Source organism: Bubalus kerabau, chromosome 10, assembly GCF_029407905.1.
Source record: "Bubalus kerabau isolate K-KA32 ecotype Philippines breed swamp buffalo chromosome 10, PCC_UOA_SB_1v2, whole genome shotgun sequence".
Taxonomy (NCBI): Eukaryota; Metazoa; Chordata; class Mammalia; order Artiodactyla; family Bovidae; genus Bubalus; species Bubalus kerabau.
In genome coordinates, this window is record NC_073633.1 from 54,949,804 (window position 1) to 54,976,646 (window position 26,843).

The following is a 26,843-nucleotide window of genomic DNA, read 5'->3' on the forward strand; positions in this document are numbered from 1 at the left end:
GCAGGAGACCCAGGTTCAATCCCTGGGAGGGGAAGATCCCCTGGAGAAGGAAATGACAACGCTCTCCAGTATTCTTGCCTGGAAAATCCCATGGACAGAGGAGCCTGGTGGGCTATAGTCCATGGGGTTGCAAAGAGTCGGACATACTTAGAGACTAAACCACCACGTGACCATGTGAACACACTGCCGGAGCCCCTCCCAAGGCTTTCAAAGAGGCCTGCTGCTGCTAAGTCGCTTCAGTCATGTCCGACTCTGTGCGACCACAGAGACGGCAGCCCACCAGGCTCCGCCGTCCCTAGGATTCTCCAGGCAAGAACACTGGAGTGGGTTCCCATTTCCTTCTTCAATGCATGAAAGAGAAAAATGAAAGTGAAGTCACTCAGTTGTGTCTGACTCTTTGCGACCCCATGGACTGCAGCCTACCAGGCTCCTCCATCCATGGATTTTCCAGGCAAGAGTGGTGGAGTGGGGTGCCATTGCCTTCTCCATCAAAGAAGCCTAGGTTGGAGTAATTTTGCTCCTGATTGAATAGTTATGTATAATAACAAGTTCTGGATGTGAAGAGCTGACTCATTGGAAAAGACCTGATGCTAGGAATGATTGAAGGCAGGGGAAGAAGGGGATGACAGAGGATGACATGGTTGGATGGCATCACTGACTGTTTCAGTGGACATGAGTTTGAGCAAATTCTGGGAGACGGTGAAGGACAGGGAAGCCTGGTGTACTGCAAGTCCATGGGGTTGCAAAGAGTCATACCTGACTGATCAGAGTTATGATACTGTACTATCTTTTGGTAACTGTTTAATCACTAAACATTAAGGTTTCCAGATTTATCCTTATTGATACATATGTCTGGTTTATTCTGTTTAACTTCTATGCAATATTTCATTTAATGAAGATACCACTTTTTTTTCATCTTTCTCTTGATGACATTTAGGTATTTCCTACTTTTTACTGCTAGAGTTTCTTTTTTATATATTTTATTTTTGTCTTTCAGTAGTATTATAATTTTACCTATAAAATTCCTGCACATAGAACTTTTTGCATTTTCCATCTTTAATTAAAATTTTTATTTTGTTACTTTTCATTGAAATATTATTGATTTACAATGTTGTATTAGTTTCTGATGTATACCAAAGTGATTCATGCATATATATATATATATATTCCTTTTCCATATTCTTTTCCATTATGGTTTATTATAGAATATTGAATGTATTCAGTAGTTCTCTGTGCAATATAGTAGAACCTGGTTGTTTATCTACATTATACATAATAGTTTGTATCTCCTAATTCCAAACTAATTTTCCCTCTCCCACCCTTATTCCCCATTAGTAAATGTAAGTTTGTTTTCTATGTCTGTGAGTCTGTTTCCATTTTGTAACAGGTTCATTTGTATCATATTTTAGATTCCACATATAAGTGATATTATATGATATTTATTTTTCTCTTTCTGACTTACTTCACTTAGTATGATAATCTCTAGATCCATCCATGTTGCTGTAAATGACATTTCATTCATTTTTTATGACTGAGTAGTATTCCTGTGTGTGTGTGTGTGTGTGTGTGTGTGTGTGTGTGTGTGTGTACACCACATCTTCTTTATCCATTCATCTGTTATCCAGGTTTAATTTTTACTGTGCTCTTCAATCTGGGTTTTTTTCCTTTCTCTCTTTTTCCTTTTGGTGAACAATTTTCCAGTTCCCAGTTTTTCCCTTTAGCTATGTCTAGTCTGCTGTTAAACCTATTCATTGTATTTTTAATTTTAGTTATTGTGTTTTTGGTTTTGTCATTTCTGTTTGATTCTTTCAGACAGTACTTTTCAGTCCTCTGATTAAATTCTCTGTCCTACCATCTGCTTTCTTAAACATGTCAGTCCTTTTAAAGTCCTTCTCAGATAATACCATTATTTGAATTTCTGGCGAATCTGAAGCTGATTTTTTTCCTCTTAATTAGTGAGGTCATTTTTATCTTTATTCAGATTTTGTTGTTGTCGAGCAACATTTATAAAAATTTTAGAGCTAATTTGAAAATGGATGATTTTGTAGTCCTTGAGAGATGATTGCTTTTCACTCTTTAAGGCATTAAGATACAGGCTACTGCCAAGTAGCAAATTACTCCAAAACTCAGTGGCTTTAGATGAGAACATTTATTATCTTGGTATTTCTGTGTATCAGGAATCCAGGTATGGCTTAGTTGGGTGCCTCTGTCTCTAAGTCTCTCACATATTTGAAATTCAGGTTATTAGCAGGGCCTATTGTCTTGTCTCAGAGAAGGCAATGGCACCCATTCCAGTACTCTTTCCTGGAAAATCCCAGGGATGGAGGACCCTGAAAGGCTACAGTCCATGGGGTTACTGAGGGTCGGACAAAACTGAGCGACTTCACTTTTACTTTTCACTTTCATGAACTGGAGAAGGAAATGGCAACCCACTCCAGTGTTCTTGCCTGGAGAATCCCAGGGATGGGGGAGCCTGGTGGGCTGCCATCTATGGGGTCGCACAGAGTCGGACACGACTGAAGTGACTTAGCAGTAGTAGCAGCATGGCCTTGTCTGGAGGAGGGAATGACAACCCTCTCCAGTATTCTTACCTGAAGAATCCCATGGACAGAGGAGTCTGGCAGGCTGCTGTCCATAGGTTTGCAGAGTCGGACACAACTCAGCACAGATATGATCTCATCTGAAGGCTCCCCTGGGGGAAGACCTGCTTCTGACAAGCTAATAACTACTATGACTATTGGCTGGCCTCAAGTTTTCACTGACTGCTTTCTGGAGTTATTAGTTCCTTGCCATATAGACCTCCTCTATAGATCAGTTCATAACATGGTATCTGGCTGTCCTCAGAGCAAGAGAGAGAAGCAGAGAGGCAGTGCAGGGCAAAAGGAGAGTATCTCTGTAACCTAATCTCAGAAGTGATAACCCATCACATTTTGCTAGTTCTCTTTGTTAGAATGCAATCATTAAGTCCAGCCCATACTCACAGGATTACCCAAGGGCGTGAGGACCAGGATGTAGGTTTCACTGGGGGCCATTTTAGAGGCTGCCTACACAAGGACAGATCACCTTGACTCAGCCTGAGATTATGTTGATTGAGAAGTGAAGTTCAGCCATTGTGAGGGTTTCACTGGAAAAGACACTGATGCTCAAAAAGGCTGAAGGCAAAAGGAGAAGTGGGAAGCAGAGGAGAAGATGGTGAGATAGCACCACCGACCCAAAGGGCATGAATTTGAGAAAACTCGGAGGATAGTAAAAGACAGGGGCACCAAGCATGCTGCAGTCCGTGGGGTCTCAAAGAGTCGGATATGATATAGCAACTGAACAACAACCACCTAGTTCCAAATCCCTCTTACTAGCAGAGTATACGCTCTTAAAGAGTCCCAGTTGAAACCCTGAGATATTTAGCATGGCTACTGTTCTCTGGTGGGTCCTAAATTACAAGTTTGCTTCCTACAGTCCTGTGAAGCCACTGAACATTCTGCTTGTTTTCTCAACCCTTCAGCCATCACTTTAGGATTCAGTTCAGTTCAGTTCAGTCGCTCAGTCATGTCCGACTCTGCAACCCCGTGAACTGCAGCATGCCAGGCTTTCCTGTCCATCACAAACTCCCAAGTCTACTCAAACTCATGTCCATTGAATCAGTGATGCCATCCAGCCATCTCATCCTCTGTTGTCCCCTTCTCCTCCTGCCTTCAACCTTTCCCAGCATAGGGTCTTTTCAAATGAGTCAGTTCTTCACATCAGGTGGCCAAAGTATTGGAGTCAGCTCCAACATCAGTCCTTCCAATGAATATTCAGGACTGATTTTCTTTAGTATTGGCTGGTTGGATCTCCTTGCAGTCCAAGGGACTCTCAAGAGTTTTCTCCAATACCACAGTTCAAAAACATCAGTTCTTTGGCACTCGGCTTTCTCAATAGTCCAACTCTCATATCCATACATGAATACTGGAAAAACAATAGCTTTGACTAGATAGACCTTTGTAGGCAAAGTAACATCTCTGCTTTTTAATATGCTGTCTAGGTTGGCCATAAGTTTCCTTCCAAGGAGCAAGCGTCTTTTAATTCAATGGCTGCAGTCACCATCTGCTGTGATTTTGGAGCCCTAAAGTCTGTCACTGTTTCCATTGTTTCCCCATCTATTTGCCATGAAATGATGGGACTGGATGCCATGATCTTAGTTTTCTGAATGTTGAGTTTTAAGCCAGCTTTTTCACTCTCCTCTTTCACTTTCATCAAGAGGCTCTTTAGTTATTCTTCGTTCTCTGCCATAAGGGTGGTGTCATCTGCATATCTGAGGTTATTGATATTTCTCCTGGCAAACTTGATTCCAGCTTGTGCTTCCTCCAGCCCAGCATTTCTCATGATGTACTCTGCATATAAGTTAAATAAGCAGGGTGACAATATACAGCCTTGACGTAATCCTTTCCCGATTTGAAACCAGTCTGTTGTTCCATGTCCAGTTCTGTTGCTTCCTGATGTGCATACAGATTTCTCAGGAGGCAGGTCAGGTGGTCTGGTATTCCCATCTCTTGAAGAATTTTCCACAGCTTGCTGTGATCTACACAGTCAAAGGCTTTGGCATAGTCAATAAAGCAGAAGTAGCTGTTTTTCTGGAACTCTTTTGCTTTTTTGATGACACAATCAGTCAGTTTAGTTCAGTTCAGTCGCTCAGTCGTGTCTGACTCTTTGCGACCCCATGAATCGCAGCACGCCAGGCTTCCCTGTCCATCACCAACTCCCGGAGTTCACTCAGACTCACATCCATCAAGTCAGTGATGCCATCCAGCCATCTCATCCTCTGTTGTCCCCTTCTCCTCCTGCCCCCAAATCCCTCCCACCATCAGAGTCTTTTCCAATGAGTCAACTCTTAGCATGAGGTGGCCAAAGTACTGGAGTTTCAGCTTTAGCATCATTCCTTCCAAAGAAAGCCCAGGGCTGATCTCCTTCAGAATGGACTGGTTGGATCTCCTTGCAGTCCAAGGGACTCTCAAGAGTCTTCTCCAACACCACAGTTCAAAGGCATCAATTCTTCAGCGCTCAGCTTTCTTCACAGTCCAACTCTCACATCCATACATGACCACTGGGAAAACCATAGCCTTGACTAGACGGACCTTTGTTGGCAAAGTAATGTCTCTGCTTTTGAATATGCTATCTAGGTTGGTCATAACTTTTCTTCCAAGGAGTAAGCATCTTTTAATTTCATGGCTGCAGTCACCATCTGCAGTGATTTTGGAGCCCCAAAACATAAAGTCTGACACTGTTTCCACTGTTTCCCCATCTATTTGCCATGAAATGATGGGACCAGATACCATGATCTTCATTTTCTGCATAGATGTTGGCAATTTGATCTCAGGTTATTCTGCCTTTTGTAAATCCAGCTTGAACATCTGGAAGTTCACAGTTCACGTACTGTTGAAGTCTGGCTTGAATTTTGAGGATTACCTTGCTAGTGCATGAGATGAGTGTAATTATGCAGTAGTTTGAACATTCTTTGGCTATACCTTTCTTTGGGATTGGAATGAAAACTGACCTTTCCAGTCCTGTGGCCCCTGCTGAGTTTTCCAAATTTGCTGGCATATTGAGTGCAGCACTTTCACAGCATCATCTTTTAGGATTTGAAATAATTCAACTGGAATTTCATCACTTCCACTAGCTTTGTTCATAGTGATGCTTCCTAAGGCCCACTTGACTTTGCATTCCAGGATGTTTGGCTCTAGGTGAGTGATCACACCATCATGGTTATCTGGGTCATGAAGATCTTTTTCTGTATAGTTCTTCTGTGTATTCTTGCCACCTCTTCTTAATATCTTCTGCTTCTGTTGGTCCATACCATTTCTGTCCTTTATTGAGCCCATCTTTACATGAAATGTTCCCTGGTATGTCTAATTTTCTGAAAAAATCTCTAGTCTTTAGTATTCTATTGTTTTCCTCTATTTCTTTGCATTGCTCACTGAGGAAGGCTTTCCTATTTCTCCTTGCTATTCTTTGGAACTCTGCACTCAAATGGGTATATCGTTCTTTTTCTTGTTTAGGATTAGCAGATGCCTAAAGAACAGGCTCACAGCCGTGAAATTAAAAGACGCTTACTCCTTGGAAGGAAAGTTATGACCAACCTAGATAGCATATTCAAAAGCAGAGACATTACTTTGCCAACAAAGGTCCATCTAGTCAAGGCTATGGTTTTTCCAGTGGTCATGTGTGGATCTGAGAGTTGGATTGTGAAGAAAGCTGAGCACCGAAGAATTGATGCTTTTGAACTGTGGTGTTGGAGAAGACTCTTGAGAGTCCCTTGGACTGCAAGGAGATCCAACCAGTCCATCCTAAAGGCGATCAGTCCTGGATGTTCTTTGGAAGGAATGATGCTAAAGCTGAAACTCCAGTACCTTGGCCACCTCATGCAAAGAGGTGACTCATTGGAAAAGACTCTGATGGTGGGAGGGATTGGGGGCAGGAGGAGAAGGGGACAACAGAGGATGAGATGGCTGGATGGCATCACCAACTCGATGGACATGAGTTTGAGTGAACTCCAGGAGTTGGTGATGGACAGGGAGGCCTGGCGTGCTGCGATTCATGGGGTCACAAGGAGTCGGACACGACTGAGCGACTAAACTGAAAGGACAGGCTCAGATGGTAAAGAATCTGCCTGCAATGCAGGAGATCCAGTTTCGATCCCTGGGTTGGGAAGATCCCCTAAGAAGGGAATGGCAACTCACTCCAGTATTCTTGCCTAGAAAATTCCATGGACAGAGGGGCCTGGTGGGCTACAATCCATTGGGTCGCAAAAGCAAGACACGAGTAAGTGACTAAGGCTTTCACTTTTTCAAAGGACATAAGTGTATGAATCAAGTCTCTGAGCCTTCTTTCTCTCTGGAATCCTATTTCTTCAAGTCTTGATGCCTTATAGTGTTCTGCCTTCAAACAGTTTTTTTCTTTAATAGTTAACTTTTCTAGATGTTTTCAATGAGAGGGTTGTTCTGACCCAAGCTTGTCTACTTTAACTATGAGAGGAAGAACCAAATCTGACTGGAACCAGCTTGAGCCCAGTGTTTATTCCTGGTTCATTTAGCTGTGATCACGAGGGTTATGTTTTATAGACTAAACTTAACTCTGGGGTTCTCTTTTTTTTTTCTCTCTCTCTCTCTCACAAGGAGAGTATGAGCAGACATTCTTAAACGTGTCTATTATATAAATACCATCAACTTTTGTCACTCATTGTCAGGAGGAATAGATATTAGGCTAATCAGAGAGAACTTACAGTTGAATATAGACCCATGTATTTATATATTAAAATTTAAGGACACATTCAATTTTTTTAATAAAGTATTTTTTAAAAATTTAGAATATTCCACTCAATTAGGGTTTATTGGGATATCTACTAAACTGGGAGATTCATGAGGATGGGCTATGCCTCCTTCTTTTGGAGTCCTTAGTGCCTCGAATAGTGTCTGAATAAGTAACATGCCAATAAAAGTTTTCAAATTGGCTAAATTATATTCCAATAAAATTACATTTCCTAAACATATCCTGACTAATCAGAGGTAGGGAATTAGAAGATGATTTGGTGGTAAGTCTAGGAAAATCCCATGGGCGGAGGAGCCTGGTAGGCTGCAGTCCATGGGGTCGCTAAGAGTCGGACACGACTGAGCAACTTCACTTTCACTTTTCACTTTCATGCATTGGAGGAGGAAATGGCAACCCACTCCAGTGTTCTTGTCTGGAGAATCCCAGGGGCGGGGGAGCCTGGTGGGCTGCCGTCTATGGGGTCGCACAGAGTCGGACATGACTGAAGCGACTTAGCAGCAGCAGCAGCTAGGGTGTAAAAATTTCTCCATATTAGTTTTCAACTAAATTATTTAATTAAAAAAAAAACTGTATCCCTCTCAACAGTAAACCCTCAAAGAGTTGAGGTTTTTTAAATAAGTATAGGAAAAGAGAAAGAGAAGATAGAAGAGAAGCAGAAAGAATTGGCGTGGTAAAGCCCTGGAAGTGAGCCCTTCATCCTTCTAGTTAATACAGTTAAGACACGTTGGAAACTCTTCAGTATGCTCTTCTGGTTTTGGGGTGGGGAATGGTATAGTGGCCACAAATTTCTATGGATGTCTATACAAAAAGGTCATACTCATGTGGCCGTATTGCAACCATATGGACTAAATTGGCTATTAGATATTTTTATTTGTAAGCAGATGCAAGTGGTATCGGAGAAGGAGTTGGGCAGGGTTGAATATCTGTTCAAGAGCAGTTTGGTCATGGGTTTTCACTGTGTGAGTTCCAAGTGCTCTGTTCTAGGTGGTGGTGGTATCACAGCCCACCTGAGGCAGGTAGTCCAGATGCTTGTTGTTCTTGGTTGTGCCTTCCTCTGGGAACAAAATTCAGGTTGGTTTACAACTGAAAAAAAACAAGTCTTGGTATAACTTGGAAGCAGTTTTCTGCTTTTTCACAGATTGCTGCCAGAAACAAGAAAGCTGAGAGATTTGTCATTTTCACTGGCAATCTAGTTTGCTGAATAAACAATTTAAAATATGATGTGCTGTATGATCTGGGAACCTGTTACATCACCATGAGAGTGTTTACTTTTTACCTATAGTCAATCTTCCATCAACCTGAATACTCTTAGGACTCATGATGGAAAGACAGAAATAACATAACCTCTAAGTCATCAGTCATCACTTAGCCAAATAATTGCTTTTGATTGAACAAGCAGGCATATTATTTATTGATAGAAGTAGTTGAAATGAACCAATTTTGACATTGTCAAATAAGCAGCCTAGGATTTAAATCATCTAGTACTCAAAATTCAGGGGAAAATGTCTATCTGTCTCTGTGTCTCTCTATTTAACTATCATCTCTTTTTTTAGGCATAGAAATAAGATTAGAAGACTATACCCATATAAATGTTAACTAGTGTTATTTCTCCATGATGGGATTACAGATTATTTTTATTTTCTTCTTGAGCTTTTCTACATTTTGCAGTATTTCTGAAATGAATATCTATCATACTATGATATAACAAGAAATATATATTTGGCCTTCATTTCCAGTTGCTGGCACAGAGCTCCTAAATCTTTGTAATTTCCCATCTGGTAGGAGTGATAGGGCCATCTTTTGTTATAAAATTTGTTTTTAGTCCCTAGTTCCTGACCCCAAAGCTTCTCAGACTCTTGAAATAGCTGGAGTGATCACAGTGTCTTTTGTATGTACTAGTGAGATGACTGATGGTTGGGGACTCGTGGGTGGCTTCAGGATGGAGACTAGTCACCGGGAAGACCAAGCATGACTGGAAGCTTGGAACTTTGAGACCCTCAGTCCACTATCCTCTAGACCTCTAGACCAGAAGATATCCTGCATCTTCTGGGGTGGAAAGAGGGGCTGAATTGAGTTATTAATCATGTTTACAACATGATGCCACCATACGAATCTCTATACTGCAGAGTTCAGAGAGTGTCTGGGTTGGTGAACACATCTACACGCTGGGAGGATGTTGTGACTCCAGCTGGGTCCCTTCTGGACTTTATCCTCTGTATCTCTTCATTTGGTTGTTCATTTGTATCCCTTATAATATCCTTTATAATAAGCCAGCAAATATAAGTAAAGTGTTTCACCAAGTTCTCTGAGCCATTACAGAAAATTGTCAAACACTCAGAGAGGGTTGTAGGAAACTCTAATTTGTGGCCATGTACGACAGAAGTGGGGATACCCTAGGCTTCTATTACTTGTGACTGGAGTCTGAAGTTGGACAGAATTGTGGGACTGAGCCCTTAATTTGTGGGGTCTGCACTATCTCGGGATAGTTAGTGTCAGGATTGAATTAAGTAGTAGAACACCCACTTGGTGTCTTCAGGGAACTGGAGAATTCCTTAGGGTGGAAAACCCACACGTTTAGTGACAAAAGTGTTGTAAATAGACAAGCAATCTTTCCTTTTATATTTTAAATAGCAAAATAAGTGTTAAATAATAAACAGTTAATATTTCCTGTGGAATCTTGCTAAATGGTAAATAGCCATGTGCTTAAAATTACATATAGCCACTAGATAAAATTTTAAAACTTGAGAGAACAAAATAAGAATAGGAAAAGTAAACTAAAAGATAGACTGAGTTTAGTCACAGAGAGGCGGGAAGGGAAAAGTGGTATGCTTAGAGAATGTGGGCTTGAAATTCATTGAGCTTTCTCCACCAACACGACAAAGGCACCAGAACTGGTGGTTGTCTCATGTGCCTGGGGCTAAAATAGCTCAGGAGGGGCGAGAGAGTTTTTGGCCCTGAAACCGAAGATTGCGGTCTCTTAAGAGCCTTCCTGAAGAAGAGCTTCTCTCTGTCCATGCAGACACCTTGGAAGGTAGTGCTTCTGGGACCCCCACAGGGCCGCACAGAGGGCGGGCGGTGTCACCATGTGGCTCTGCAGGCGTGCTGACTCGCTCTTGGCCCACACCAACAGCATCTCTCACCTGGGTGGCTGCACTCGCCAATGAACTCCTCTCTCGAGTGTACTCTGGCTCCCCTCCAACACATTCTCCACTTGGTAGTCAGTGATCTTAAAAATTGCACATCAAATCATGTCGTCACCGGTCTTCCTAGCTCTCTTCTTTGACCCCTTTTGATACATGTCAACATGACAGTCAGCGTGATCTGAAAACTTAATTAGATCATGAATCCTACTATTCACAATCTTCCAATAGCTTCAAATTCCATTTCAGACCAAAACCACAATCTTTTACAGCATCCTACAAGACCCTTGGTGATCAGGCCCTGGCTCACTTTTCAGCTTCCTGTCTGCCTCTTTCTACTTGAATCTTCTTGATACAGTAGGTGCACCATCCTCTGTGACTTCCTGTTACAGGTCCTTGGCACTCATCAGTATCTGGGCCAGTGAGAAGCCCCACTCATCCCCTATACCTATTCATCTTTCTTTTATTTATAATTCAGCTTAAAAATCCAGTAAAAGCCTGCTTCTTTTACAATTTCCCATAGGAGCTTATACTTTTCCTTCCAAGTACTGGCTGTGGTTTGGAGACTTATATTCATTTGTGTAATAGTTTCACTTAGGTTGGTCTTCATCCCTAGACAGCGTTCACGAAGGTGAGGAATCTTGTTCACCATGATATGCTTGTGACCATAGAAGCTCAATAAACACTTGTTGAATGAATAAGTGAATGAATGGTGCCTTAAAGTTTTCACTGGTGGATCCTTCATTCACTCCTCTCAGCTGTCTTCCTTTAATCACTCGTTTGGAAGCAAGATCAAGAAGGAAGTTGGAAACCTGGTCCTTCCTTGGTCTGGAGTGTTTCTCTAAACAGTAGGAATTATAGGTTTCTGGGCAACAAAAGAGTTAGAAGAACACAGCTAGCAACATCCTCCAGTCAAAATTTTGGATTGTGGGTTCAACACTCTTGTTTTCTGTTTGTAACTTTAGCTTTGGGAATAGGAACTATGTGTCTCTGATCTGTCTTCTCAGTGTGACTACCTTTTCCAATCTTGAGGATGTCTCAGTTTTAAAGGGAGAGAGGCATGTGCTCCAGAATTGCAGGATTGAAGTCATATCCAGATTTCTTGCAGGAAAAGGAAATGTGGAGTGGGTAGTGGCATTGTGTGAGGGTGAACAGTGAAGGTTGAAAATATATTCAAAAACATCTAATAGTTTTCAAAGAAACAGGGTACTGACTAACTTAATTTTAAGTGTCCATTTTAATTTGCTGATGCCCCACCTTTTGCTGCTGCTGCTTTTTATTTTAAACTATGACTGGAGAACTTTTATATCCAGACTAAAAATCCAATTTTAAATCTCCAAATGTTCTCTGAATATTGGATGACAAGATGGTGTATCGTGTTTATAAGAACTTCCTATGGGAATGGCACTGTTCTGTTATAGTTAATGATCCTTGCAATTCTGTTCAGAATCCTTTTTTTTTTTTTTTAAACCTAAATGGTTGCTTCATGGGCTGGCATTGTTTTCAAGCTTATAGTTGAGAATGCTTGGCCCATCCCATGTCCAGAAAAGAGCTGTTTGGCTTATTTGTTTGACCATTTTTGCTTATTACAATCATCTTGAATCCATGGCGGTGGTATTTTTATAGGATCTATTAAAAAAATAATGATAACCATGGACTGTAACCCACCAGGCTCCTTTGTCCATGAGATTGCCCAGGCAAAAATACTGGAGTGGGTTGCCTTCGTACTCTGGGGATCTTCCCGATCCAAGGATTGAACCCATGTCTCCTGAGTTGGCAGGTGAATTCTTTATCACTGGGCCACGAGGGAAGTCTGCTTCCCAGTGTGCCCAGCCCTGCCCCCCAAAAAATGAAAATGAGGAAAACTTTCGACAAAGTGCAACCCCGGCATTGAGAATGCTGCCGAGAACAACTCCAGGGGCCATGCGAGTTATGCAACACAGCTGTCTTGTCCATGGTGGATTGTCAGTGGCTTTGGCGGGTGGGAGGGGACAGCACCATGAATTTGATTGAGATACTCGAGGGGCCTCAACTGCCTCTGTCATGTATTTCCTTACGAAAAAACATCTGACGCACGTTCATGTCAGAATGTCAGAATGCTCATGTGCCACAGTGAGTGGTAAGTTGCACTTGTGATTCTTCAATGACTTTCAATCCTTGTTTCCATTAAATATTTCATAATAAAAATAACCTTTGAGATTTCATAAAAGGAAACATAATGAGGAAAGCTCATTTTATATAAATGCAGCTATAAGGAGGTACAAATGGAAGTGTCTGCAAGGGCCATGGAAGGTCCCCACTTTCAAAATTTTGCTTTGAATATGAAGTTTTTGAGTCTCTTTTTATTTATGTGTGTTGCTTTCAACCTGGATGAACTATGTAATATGTTATCGTTGGGAGATGGTAATGTATGTGAGCTTGAAGTTGCAATTGATGCAGTTGCCTGTGAGAAATCGGTAATTTACTTCCATGTTTTCCTTCCTAGATCAGAGAAAAGAAGTCTGAGTCCCTTTGTCTTTCACTGTTAATCTCTTTAGTTGCTTTTAACTTCAGAAATTATTCTCATCTATCTCTTGAGCACAGAACAGGTTGCAAACATGATTAAAGTAAAGTACACTTAAAAAAAATAAGACTTATTTTAGTTTAGCATATTTTCATAATCCTCATACCAAAGAGACTTTAAATCATTGATAGGGCAAATTTGTGTTTATTCCATGTGATCTTGAAGATTAGCAGATGACATGAGAGGTTTACTCAAATTGCCCAAACTTGCTGTTTATCTTAACATTAGTGGCACAAGAAACAGAATGCCAAACATGGAAGCTTCCAGAAGAGCTTCCAAAGAGCTTCTCTGACAGCAGTCAGTTACGTCAGTCTCTCATTTTCGATTCTCCTGTAAAAGTCCAACTCTGAGCTTTACAAATGATGATGCTGAGCTGCCTGAAGCTCACATCATCTCTTGTGGTGAGGGGAGATTGTGGCATTAAAGCAAATATCATTGATTTTTTAAGAAACGAGTCACAGATGTGAATTGTAAGGACTCATATGTGCTAAGCTTGTCTTTCTGAAACTAGGGGTATTTTAAATGAAAATCAATTAAAAAAGAAGGTTCTCTTGGGACAGGAAAGCTTGACTCCCTGGAAACAATGACATGATGAGTAGAGACTTGTTAAAGGGAATCCAAGGTTCTCAGTTAAGAATTGCATTTATCTGTTGAAACCTACACTTATTGTACTTCTGTTGGAACTCAGGACATGCTACTCCAAAATATGGCAACTTTACATATGGAAAATTTTAAGCTGAAGAAGTTTGAGAAAAAAGCAGAAGCAGAACCGTCACTCTGACCCTTTCCTCGCCCTTCTCTGAAACAGGTCATAAAACCCTCACGTGAGGGGTGCCCTCCTTGTACCCAGAGGAAAGGAGCATCCTTATCTCTGGATACAAAGAGAGGCTGAGACAAAGAGAATCTGAACAAACAGGCCTTGCTGAGTTCCCCCCAGTCTACTGCCATTCCCTCCTACTGTGTGTGCCATGACTGCCCACTCCTCTTTAAACCCAGCACAAAAATACTAGGTCTAACTGTTTCTTTGGATCCACATTTCCTTATGAAGGCTCCAGCATTGTATAAAACTTAGATTAAATAAATGCTTATGCTTTTCCTTCTGTTGATCTGTCTCTGTCAGTTTAATTTTCAGACCTAGCCAGGCACCCTAAGGATTGAAGAAAACTTTTTTCTCCCCTACACTTCTCTTTTACTGTGAGAAACTTTTGATTTTTTTGGCCATACCACGTGGCTTGTGGGTTCTTCGTTCCTTGACCAGGGATTGAACCTGGGTCCCTGGCAGTGAAAGCATCGAGTCCTAACTACTGGACCACTAGGGAACTTCCTAGAATTTTAAAAACTTTGATTCATGGTAAGTTGAATACTTACAATAAAGTATCTCCCTCCCCTTTTCCTTTCCTCAGCAATATTTAAATAAGAGTTCTGAAAGAAAAAATAAATAACCATAATTTTTCTTAAATTTTCATCTGACAGTTTGACAGAATCCCTACTTGACAATTTTACTTTAAAAAAAAAAACCCATAAAGCCTGTTTTGTATATTGTACCTAGTTGCAAAAAGCAACTTGGGTATTTCTTTTGTTGTTAGAATTATTAATTACTCATAGGTTACTAACTTATTGCTAACACAGCATACTGAGTCACTTTCTGTGTTGTTTCAAACATGTCAATATATTAAGCTAACTTGTTTTCTATCTAAATACAATTTGTGGTAGATAATTTGCTAACAGGAATAAAGTACTCATTTAACAAGAAAGATCAAGATGTGTGTAACAAGTCCTCAAAAGCAGGAAGACTGTATTTTGATGCCATTAATTACTTTTGATGATCAGACTGCTGTATTTATGCTAATTGCTAAATCCCTGAGATCTCACCTAAGATGCAATACAGTGAAGAATAGACAATGAAACCCCAAATCAGCAGAGGTGGTGATTTTAACATCTTGAAGACCATATTTAAAAGGTACATTATAGTCATGATGTTGAGTTGGTGGAAGCAGAAACCATTTCTTAGTGAATAACTGGTCTGGCAGGGGACATGTAGCCTGTGTGATGGAGAAAGGGCACTTGATTTTTTTTCCCCCTTGAGGTCCCTTCCAACCCCAGGACATCACAGATTCTGCTTCTAGATCTCTGTGGGAAAATTAAGTTGAAGACTTAGATTTAATTTTTTGCTTGCTTTCAGTTTATCTACATGATGGAAACAAAGCCATTTGTCTTCCCTTGACCCCCATGCTTCTCATCCTGGACCGATAAAAAAAGACATTATAAGAGAAGAAGACAGAGGAAGAGAGAGTGTCTAAAAGAATGAAAAGAGAGAAGTTGTAAGAAAAAGAGAGTAAGAGACAACCGAAAAGGGACCATGAGCAAGAGAAATTTGAGACTGGCAATGGTCATTGTTCAAGTAGAAACATTCTGTTCGAGAACCACCTAAATCTCAACCTATGCTATTAAACAGGTGCCAAAATAGGCAAACGTCTTTTAGGCCCATGTTGTCTGTGAAAGGTAACAGCAGAAAGTGAGCCTGGGAATTTGCATATAACAGGTCAAAATCTCCCTGCTGGGTTTGAGCAAAACTTGGCTGAAATTTGTAATCAATAAATGAACAGAATAAATTCTTTGAAATCACCTGTAAAGGCACCAAACAGAAATCCTGAAGATGCTTCCTTTACAACGTAGCCATCATAAGAACCTTTAGGAAGCAGCATCGTTTTAGAAAGCACATTAATGGAATGAGGCATGATTAAATGGAAGTGAGTCTCTTGTTTGGTTTTATTAAAATGAGTCTCTCTCTTGAAACGGATCCATTTCCCATTTCTCACCATCTTATCAGAGGATGCCATTGCAGTGGGAACCAAGTGCTCCCTTTCCAATTTAATGGAAAATCAGAAGTGCAGAGCTACCTGCACAAAAACCAACAACTCTGAAGGATGACCCTTCAGTGGAAATGCATTATGGGGCAGACCACGAGTTTTCCTGGAACTCACATTTTAACCCCAGCAAGATTCCTGTACTTTATCTTTAGTAAGAGCCTGGCTTATGTTATACCTTACATGGTGTCAGCAGTGGGCAAACAGTAATTGTCAGAGCTCAGGTTTCTCTAAGACCTCATATTCTCAAAGTGGATATTATAGGTATAAAGACCAGTGAAGTTGGTAATGAAACAGCAAGTATTCCTTTAGGATTTTGATGTCAGAGAAAGGAACTAATCGTCTCTGTTGCCAAGAAGCTGTCAAATATGCCTTAATTATGATTAATAACATACACGTACCTGAGAAGATTTTTTTTTCTCTCTCATGCTGACTTTCTTAAAATGCCTCTTTGCTAAATATTATTTCAGGGGCCGATGCAGTTCTAGCATTAGGGATAAACTAGGACGGTGGTACCTGTCTGCAGTGGTATTTATAAGGCGTTCATGCTTGGCTAAAGAAGTCAGGATCTAGCATCTCTCCACGTATATGTTTCTATTCTTTGCAAGTGCTAGTTTTACAGGGAAAAGAGTTTAGAATAGATAATTTAAAATTTTTCATAAATGAGTGGCTTGATTTTAAAGCAAATTTTTCTGTTATGTGCTCTTGAGGATGGTGGGTGTTATGCTTCTGAAGTGAGCAGTTTTATTGTTCACAGAGGAGGAAAAATGGAGAGTTGTTATGATGTTGAGGTAGGAGTTGAGAAAGAAGCACATACTAATCGTGAATTGTGGCTAAACGAGTGCAATGGAGCTGTATGGTAGTTGTCATACGATAAACAATACTAGTCAATGAGAATCGCAAAACACAAATCAAAATGGAAAATATTTATGGCAGAGTGCCATGTAATGATGTACATTTAGCTTTGTGTTATTTAAATGGAAAGGGAATTCAGAAGTACGTCCACTGAAAGAGTTGTGTATGAATTTGAAACAGGTTTTGACCTTTTTCAGTCCAGACATATCTTTTTGCAAATATACACCTAACATCATTCTATTGTTTAGGTGACGTTAACAGGCCTCAGAATTCAGCAAGTTGATGGCTCCCTCTCCGGCTTAATTAGACAGTTTAAGCTTTAATTGGCTGGCATTAAGTCATTCAGTCAGTGAGAGAGCTGCTCATCGACTCACTGGGAATTGTGGGAGCAATTGATCTAGCTGGGACCAGACACTTCAGGAGCAACTGCTTACTTAGAGTGGAAATGCATGTTACAAAGTGCCCTGGTAGCAAGTGTCTGTGAGTGCCTGGTCGCCTGCGTCTCACGCTTCTCCATGTGCAGAGTTTAAGGATAAACAGATTGTCTATGCTAGAGAGGGAAACATGTTAGAGTTAAATGTGTTTGCTCAGCAAAGTGAAGACGGGTGACTGTCAACTATAGCAAAGACCACCTTGGAGAGGGAAGCAAAGACAAATTGAAGTATCTAGATATTATACCATGTGTGAGCAAGCAGACTGGTACATAGGCACCAGAGCCCCTGTAGTTCTCATCTGTTGGGTTGTGAGCCCTTAAGGAAAGGACTGTGATTCATGCACAGTCATGGTATTATTTCTGGGCCTTATGTTCAGTATTCACTGAATAATTATTGAATAAATACATGAAAGCAATTTTTCCAGTAGTGGATAAACCACTGCTCAAAATATGTATTTAGTTTCAAAGCTAGTTTTACCCAGTCAAGGAAAAGAAGCTATTTCCTTTTAAAAATTATTTATTTTCAATATGGAAACTCAATATGTACCATTTAAGGTTTACATTTATCATCTGAATGGTCATCTGCCTTATTCTTTGGCCTTGGTTCCAAGCCATGACCCAAAGTCAACCCTCCCCTGTAAAGAATATGTGGAAGAGTATACTGCATCACTCGATAAGAAGATGGACTTTCAGAGCTTCCACCTTGAAGTGATGGTGGATATTTGGTTGTATAATTTCTGATGTATATGAAAAAGCTGGCCATGATACAATGCTTGTAAATTTTCAAGATTGATACTGACTTCATGCAACATCACTATACATTCCCTCCACTTCTCTGCATGTTTTAAAATTTTCCTATTACAAAGTTAAATGAATCAGCTGTATAACTTCTATTCTCACTTTGTTTTGATGCATAGACTTGTAGGACTGCCAGATACTCTAAAGGCCATTGAAGTCTCTGCCCTTTTACTTTGTTGAAGAGAAACTGAGGATGTGATGGTATGTTCCTCTGTCCGTGGAATTCTCCAGGCAGAAATACTAGAGTGGGTTGCCATGCCCTCCTCCAGGGGACCTTCCCAACCCAGGGATTGAACTGGAGTCTTCTACGCTACAGACAGATTCTTTACCGTCTGGGCCAACACGGAAGGCCATGTGATGTTATAGCACTTCCAAAGTTCAGCTGTAACAGAGGCAAGAGCCAGTTGCCATAAGGGACTGGTACTTCATTGTTGCTATTTCAAAGTTGGTACTTTGGGTGAGGTTTTCTTTTTCTTTTTTTGACTGAGTGAGTAATAGGTAGTTGAGAAAGAATTCTAACAAGCATTGCAGCCCAATGGTTGCACCATCCAGAGTGAAGCAAGTATTATGGTGATAAGGAAATTCACAAATTAATAGTACCCTAAATATCCAGACCACTGAGGGGGAAAAAATTTTTTTAACTTAGTCTTGAATTTTCTTCTGTTTGATGTGAGGGTGTTAGATCAATTTAGATTTGTTGTTTTTCAGTCGCTCAATAGTGTCCGACTCTGCAGCCCCATGGACTGCAGCACGCCAGGCTTCCCTGTCCTTCACCTTCTCCCAGAGCATGCTCAAACTCGTGTCCTTTGAGTCGGTGATGCCATCCAACCATCTCATCTTCTGTTGTCCCCTTCTCCTCTTGCCTTCAATCTTTCCCAGTGTCAGGATCTTTTCTGAGTTGGTTCTTCGCATCAGTTTGCCAAACTATTGGAGTTTCAGCTTCATCATTAGTCCTTCCAATATTGGAGTTTCAGCTTCATCATTAGTCCTTCCAATGAATATTCGGGATTGATTTCCTTTAGGATTGACCAGTTTGATCTCCTTGCAGTCCAAGGCACTCTGAAGAGTCTTCTCCAATACCACAGTTCAGAAGCATCAATTCTTTGGTGCTCAGCCTTCTTTATGGTCCAACTCTCACATCCATACATGACTACTGGAAAACTATAGCCTTGACTAGACGGATCTTTGTTGGCAAAGTAATTTCTCTGCTTTTTAATATGCTGTCATATTGCTCATAACTTTTTTTCCAAGAGCAGGCATCTTTTAATTTAATGGCTGCAGTCACCATCTGGAGTGAGTTTGGAGCCCTAAAAAATAAAGCCTGTCACTGTTTCTGTTGTTTCCCCATCTATTTGCCATGAAGGGATGGGACTGGATGCCATGATCTTCGCTTTTTGAATGCTGAATTTTAAACCAGCTTTTTCACTTTCCTCTTTCACCTTCATCAAGAGGCTCTTTAATTCCTCTTCACTTTCTGCCATAAGGGTGGTGTCACCTGCATATCTGAGGTTGTTGATATTTCTCCCTGCAGTCTTGATTCCAGCTTGTGCTTTATCCAGCCTGGCATCTCTCATGATGTACTCTGCATATAAATTAAGTAAGCAGGTTGACAATATACAGCCTTGACATACTCCTTTTCCAATTTGGAACCAGTCCATTGTTCCATGCCCAGTTCTAACTGTTCCTTCTTGACCTGCATACAGATTCCTCAGAAGGCAGGTCAGGTGGTCTGGTATTCCCATCTCTTGAAGAATTTTCCACAGTTTGTTGTGATCCACCCAGCCAAAGGCTTTAGCGTAGTCAGTGAAGCAGAAGTAGAGTTTTTCTGGAATTCTCTTCATTTTTCTATATCGAATGGATGTTGACAATTTGATCTATGGTTCCTCTGCCTTTTCTAAATCCAACTTGAACATCTGGAATTTCTTAGTTAGTTTATAACACCAGAAAATCCCTACATGACCTGGCCCCTGCGCACCCCTCAGAGCTCTTCCCCTCATCTTTTCCTCTTTGTTCACCACAATGCAGCTTTCCTGACCCTCTAGTATGCCCCAGTTGCTACCACCACCAAGCCTTTGACCATGCTATTTCCTTCACCTGGAGCCGTCTTTCTCCCATGCCTTCACAACTGTGAGTCTTTCTCATTATTGTTTCACATATTTTGGGAGCAGTTTTAAGGTTCACAGCAAAACTGAGCAAAAGGTACATAAATTTCCATATTCCTCCTGCCCACACAGTATCTCCATTATCCACATCCTCACCAGAGTGGTACGTTTGTTACAACTGATGAGCTTACACTAAAACATCATTATCACCTGAGGTTCATAGCTTACATTAGGGTTCACTCTAGGTGGTGTACATTCTGTGGGTTTTGACAAATGTATAATGACATGTATCCACCATTATAATGTACAAAGTAATTTACTTACCTAAAGTCTTTTGGGCTCCGCCTGTTCCTCCTTCCCTTTCCAGTAACACCTGCTCATTGTTATTTTAAATATCTGTTCATAGATTACTTTCTCAGAGAAGCCTTTTCTCAGCAGCCTCACAAGAATAGCAACCTCTTCTCACGCTAGTCTTTTTCTACCCCTTCCTCTCTTTTGTTTTCATTATAGCATTTACTAATACCTAAAATTTGTCCTATCATTTTGACTATATGGCTTTTACCTACTTTTTTCGCTTCTACTTTCATTATAAGACCCCTGAGTAGAATATATTGTTCACTGCTCTTTTCCCCAGCTCCTAAAATAGTGTCTGACTTATGGTAGGTCCTCGGTAAATATTTGGATCTGCTAAATTTTTTTTTTTTTTTTTTTTGGTAATGTTGTCAAGGACTATACTGGTGATCCAAACATGAGTCAGACATAAATTCTTTACTAAAGGAGCTTACAATTTAGAAGGGGAGACAGTCACCAGTCACATTTATAACATGATCTGATTAGTGCCATGATTAAGCATCATGATATGAGAATCAAATGAAGGACCATCGAACACAGATGGGAGAAATCAAAGAAGGAAGCTTTCCCAGAGAAAATAATACTTTGACTAAGACTTGGAGAATATAAGGAGGACTTGGCCTGGGAAATAGAGGATGTCAGTGTCTTACACACATCCCCTGAGCATTCACCATCAGGATATTCCTGATGCCGCTGTTCCTAACTTGTCTGAGAGCAGATTCAGCCCATGCAGGGAGCAGGCTTAAAGTGCTGGGGAGTTAAGCCCTGCCAGGAGCAGCCTACAGCCAATGACTACTTGCTTCTTTGCCCTTTGGGTAGGTGAGCAACCTGAAGTGCATTCTATCCTGTCTCTCAGAGGTCCCCAGGAAGGTGGAGCCTCGATTGCTCGAAGTTTACACTCACTGTTGAATTCTTTCTCTTCTCTGGCTCATATCCTCACTCCTCTGATTGTTGCCTGGGATCACCTCCCAAATAAAGTCTTTTCCCTCAAATGCTTGTTTTAGGTTCTGATTCTGGGAGACTCCAATTTAGAGTATTTGGCAAAGAAAAAAAGAGCAAGGGTATTTTGGACAAAGACAGCAGCTTTTATAAAAACCAGACTTGAAAAAGGGCCTGACATATCTAGAGAATGATGAGAGATGAATTATGGATTAATTGAAGTAAGTGGCAGGGAGTAGCAGAAGATGAGGCTAGAAAAATACTGGACTGGCTCCTTTGCCTCTTTGCGTGGATTTTTCTAAGAATAGTGGTAGCAGATTTGCACTCGTCTACCTATAGTTCCCCTTATGTGAACAGGAAAAAGTATAGGCATATATAATATCATATAACACAAAATTGCATGTTTAGTATGTATGAAAACACGGGTTTTTATAAGTGCCAAAATCTACACTTTTGAAACAGAGCACGAGTGCTTGGCTTACACTGGGAATGACACCCATAATGTTGTTTTCCTTCAGACTCATCAAATGTACTAATTAGTAACACAAGTGAGTCTCAGTTTTGAATGTGAAGTCAAAATGAAAACACAGAATTGGTCAGTGTGAAATAATGTGTAACTTGATCTGGAGTTTTCAAATGAAGACCCAAACAGCCTACCAGAAATAAAATAGCCTGCACCTGGGCCTTCCCTTGCTGCCCGGCAGATCTGATGGAAAGAAACTATCTGTGGCTTCCCAAGTGCTTTTGGTCCCCACGTCCCTGACCTCATGCATTTTTCGAAGGGGAATCTTCAGAGAAACCCATGCTACATTTAACTTTGGGATCTCTCTTGTGGGCTTGTGTCTAACCAGACACAGCCGATCTGAATATTTCCTGCATGCTAAGCAGACCATTGTCAGCCGCTTCCTCTAGGCTAGATTGTTATAAATGCTGTTTATGATCCTGCTATGACAACTGTGAAGGACATGGCAAAGAATTTATCACAGGATTATTCATCCACCAGCAGAATACCTAATAAGATTCTAAATGACCCAAGATGATAATAAGATCTAGCTTGTAGCAATAAGGTATTAATAAACTGCTTTTTTCAATAAGGGAGAGTCCTGGCATCATTACCCTGACATATTTGTTTTGCTTATATTTTGCGAACAAAGTAGGGCTGCTGGATTGAATAGTAAATTTATAAAAACCTCTGATGTATGAAAAATACAACCCTCATGAAGTGGAACCCATAGGTTAAAGTCAAGAGCATGGTGTTTGCCTATGACATCCGAGAGCCAGACTCCCAAGCCATCGATTCTAATTGTTCCGTGCCATTTGCCTTTGTATTTAAGAATTATATAAGAATAATATATCGCCCACTGTTGACCACAAGGCCATAATTCAAATGAAGAAATTTAGTAAAATCATAAACCAAGAAAGTGCAGTGTGGATGAATAATGGATGAAATGGGTATGCTGAATTCAAAATGAAATCTGAGATTCTGCTGCAGATTCCTGTTTTGAAAATAAAAGTATTTAGTTTTAAGTTAATATAAAAAAAATGGATCCTGTTTGTTGTCACTCAGCTGTTCCTAGGGAAGAAAGCAGCAGAAGTTTAGGAACCTGTCATTAGTGAATTTTTTCAATATTAGAAGACAAACAAGTTGCTCTGCCCTGGTTTTCCTGCCTTAGAGCTTCTCTCTCTGACAACACTGTGCAAGGACTTGACTTTTACTTTGTTTCCAGGAAAGTAGCCTTGCTCCTTGGAAGGTGTTCTCAAGTGGATTTTCAGTTCATCAGGGCAAATATCAGCATATCACCATTGAAATCAGCAATTTTTAAAAAATGAGATAAAATATGTATACAGTAAAATGTGCAAGTCCTAAGTGTATACAACTTGAGGACTTTTGGAGATTGAGTTTTTGTGCCACTCAGAACAAATTATGGAACATTTTTATCTCTCCCCAAGAAAGTTCCACTGTTCCTGTTTCACTCAGCATCCTCTGATTCCTAAACACAGGCAAAAATTGTTCTGGCTTCTGTACCTTCAATTAGATGTGATTATTGTTAACTTGATATAAATAGAAACAAACGGTATACTTTTTGTGTGTCTGCTTTTTTTAAAACTCAACATGATGTTTTTGAGATTGATTTCGGTTGTTATGTGCATCAGTTGCTCATTCCTTGTTGTTGCTGCATGGATATATATGCCATACTGTGTTTTTCCATCATCTTGTTGATGGACACTTAGTAGTTCCTAGGTTGGGGCCATTATAAATAAAGCTGCACTGAACTTTTATGTATACATCTTTTTTGTTAGCTGAAAATGGATCATGACCTATCTATGAAAGCTAAACTATAAAGCTTCTAGAAGAAAATAAAATCTTCACAACCCAAAAATAAGCAAACTTTTCGTAGGTAAGATACCAAAAGTGTGTATTGTAAAATAAACAACCAATAAATTGAATTTTGTCAAAATTTACAACTGCTGCTCTTCATGTACAAATCTTTTTTGTGGAACTACATTTTCACTTATTTTAAGTGAGTACATAGTAGTGGGCTACATTCATAGGGTGGATGTAGGTTTTATTGTGTAAGAGACTGCCAAACGATTCTCCACAATGTTCCATTTTACAGTCCCCCAAACAACGTGGAACAGTGTTCCGGATGCAACATGCCCTTGCCAACGCGCAGTGTTGTACATTGCTTTTCATTTTAGCCATTCTATGGGGCTTGAAATGGTAGCCAGTTGAGGTTTTCACAGTCAACAATGTTTTTTTATTATTATTATTTTTTAAAACTTTATTGAGTATAACTGACTTACAATGTTGTGCTAGCTTCAGGTGCACAGCCAAGGGACTAGCTACACACATACATATATCCACTCTGTTTTTAGATTCTTTATCTAGATGGGTTGTTGCAGAGTGTTGAATAGAGTTCCCTGTGCTATACAGTAGGTCCTTACTTTGTTGTTGTTTAGTCACAAAGTTGCATCCAGCTCTTTGTGACCCCATGAACTGTAGCCCACCAGGCTCCTCTGTCCTTGCTATTTTCCAGTCAAGAATACTGGAGCGGGTTGCCATTTCCCTCTCCAGGAGATCTTCCTGACCCAGGGAGTGAACCCATGTCTCCTGCATTAGCAGGTGACTTCTCTACCACTGAGCCACTAAGGAAGCAAAGGAGCAGGAGCTGGAGACAAACACAGAAGGAATGTGAGCAATGGCAATTTGAAGGTGACCGGGCAGTCTGAAAGGCAGTAAGTCCAAATATCCTGCTTTAAATGTTTAATGTGTGCACTTCACACAAAAGCTAAACACAAATCCAATCCACCTGCCTATTTGGTTGTTTTTAAGTTTAAGAACACTGTTGAAATGAACTTAGCTACAAAACAGAAACATAGAAAAGGAACATGGTTGGGGGTAAGGTGGGGAGAGATAAATTGGGAGATTGGGGTTGATATATACACCCTATATATAAAATGGACAGCAAATAAAGAGCTTCCACCTGACTAGTCCAAAAGACACACAACTAAAATGACCTAGCGCCTAAGGGAAATTACAGGTTACAGAGAGTACCATTTCATGTGGAGGACAGGGATTCTAACACTACTTTTCTGTTAAAGAAGTACATTGTGCAAAGCCTGCACTGGGGAATTGGGTTTAGATGGAAGCTTAATGGAAACCACATGCTAGACTTTTTCAACAAATTTGAGTTTGGAGCCTCATGAAAGTAAGAAATGGTAAAATTACTGCCACTATCTAGAGGTTATGGCATTTACTATAATAGAAGCTCATGTCAATTAGGGGCTTTAACTCATTTCTGAACATGAATTTAATAGACTTTCCGTGGGGCATACATACACATGTGATGGGGCCTACAGAATTATAACTGAAAGGTTTGTCTTCCTCCATTTCTTTTAGTTTAGGGCCATTTGAAAATGGTGTTCTATACCATGATGGACACCCTTAGTGTTATTCAGAACAGTGAAGAACAGAACTTCACGTTACTGATCTTCAAAGAGCCACTTTAGCATGATATACTATAAAGGCCAAGAAGTCTCCAAGTGTCTGATGATTACACGCACGCCTTTCTTTTTGTATGTGTGGTTTGTTTATTTTTTAAAATTTATTTATTTTTAATTGGAGGTCAATTTCTTTACAATATTGTGTTGGTTTCTGCCATACATCAACATGAATCAGTCATAGCATACATATGTCCCCTCCTTCCGGAACCTCCCTCCCACTGCCCACCCCATCCCGCCCCTCTAGGTTGCCACAGAGCACCAGGTTTGAGCTCCCTGCGTTGTAAAGCAATTTCCCACCAGGATATCTATTTTATATATAGTAATGTATATATTTCCATGCCGCTCTATTTGTCCCACCCTCTCCTTCCCTCACTGTGTGCACAAGTCTGTTCTCTACGTCTGCATCTCTTTTGCTATCCTGCAAATAGGATCATCAGTACAATCTTTCTAGATTCCATGCATGCTCGTTTGCTCATGTCTGATCCTTTGTAGTTCCATGGACTGTAGCCCACCAGGCTCCTCTATCCTTGGGATTTTCCAGGCAAGAATACTGGAGTGGGCTGTCATTTCCTCCTCCAGCTAGATTCCATATGTATATGCATCAATATATGATATTTGTCTTTCTCTTTCTAACTTACTTCACTCTGTATAATAGGCTCTAGGTTCATCCACCTCATTAGGACTGACTCAAATGTGTTCCTTTTTATAGCTGAGTAATATTCCACTATATATATGTACTGTAACTTTATCCATTCACCTGTCAATGGACATCTAGGTTGCTTCTGTTTCCTAGCTATTGTAAATAGTTCTGCAGTGAACATTGGGGTACATGTGTCTTTTTCACTTATCGTTTCCTCAGGATATATGCCCAATAGTGGGATTGTTGGATGATATGGTAGTTTTATTCCTAGTTTTCTAAGGAATCTCCATAGTGTCTGTGTCAATTTACATCCCCATCAGCAGTGCAGGAGGGTTCCCTTTTCTCCACACCCTCTCCAGCGTTTATTATTTGCAGACTTTTTGATGATGGCCATTCTGACCAGTGTGAGGTGATATCTCATTGTTTTGATTTGCATTTCTCTAATAATGAGCGATAATGAGCATCTTTTCGTGTGTTTATCAGCCATCTGTATGTCTTCTTTGAAGAATGTCTGTTTAAGTCTTCTCTCCACCTTTTGATTGGATTGTTTTCCTGGTATTTAATACTACCACCACTGAGAACAGTGGCCAAAAGCTGTTCCCTGAATATGAATCACCCTCTCTATGTGGCGTGACCTTACAGCCCTGGCCACAGCTGATAGCCTGGAAATTGCTGGCTGTCACAAGGGCATTTAGCTATAGGCTGAGTATGATGAAAACGCTGGTGATAATGATGACAATAACAACAGACATTAATTGAACACATCTCTCTCAACTCTGTGATCTGTAGCTTTGTATTTTCGTTAGGAGAATGGCCTATAAGATATAAAACTCTTTGGGTTTGCCTTGCTC

The 26,843-nt window shown here is 40.4% G+C and overlaps 1 long non-coding RNA gene across 32 annotated transcripts in view; it reads left to right on the top strand.

Annotated features, from left to right (window-relative positions):
* Positions 1-26,843, top strand: part of LOC129621379 (uncharacterized) — a 454,544-nt gene that overhangs the window by 145,311 nt on the left and 282,390 nt on the right. For 3 of the 32 annotated variants that reach the window (XR_008699270.1, XR_008699296.1, XR_008699308.1), the window contains one exon: positions 15,185-15,650. The exons of the other annotated variants lie outside the window; for them this stretch is intronic. This is a non-coding gene — a long non-coding RNA (uncharacterized LOC129621379). Of the gene's footprint in view, positions 1-15,184; positions 15,651-26,843 lie in introns of those variants that run through there. 32 annotated transcript variants of the gene reach the window in all.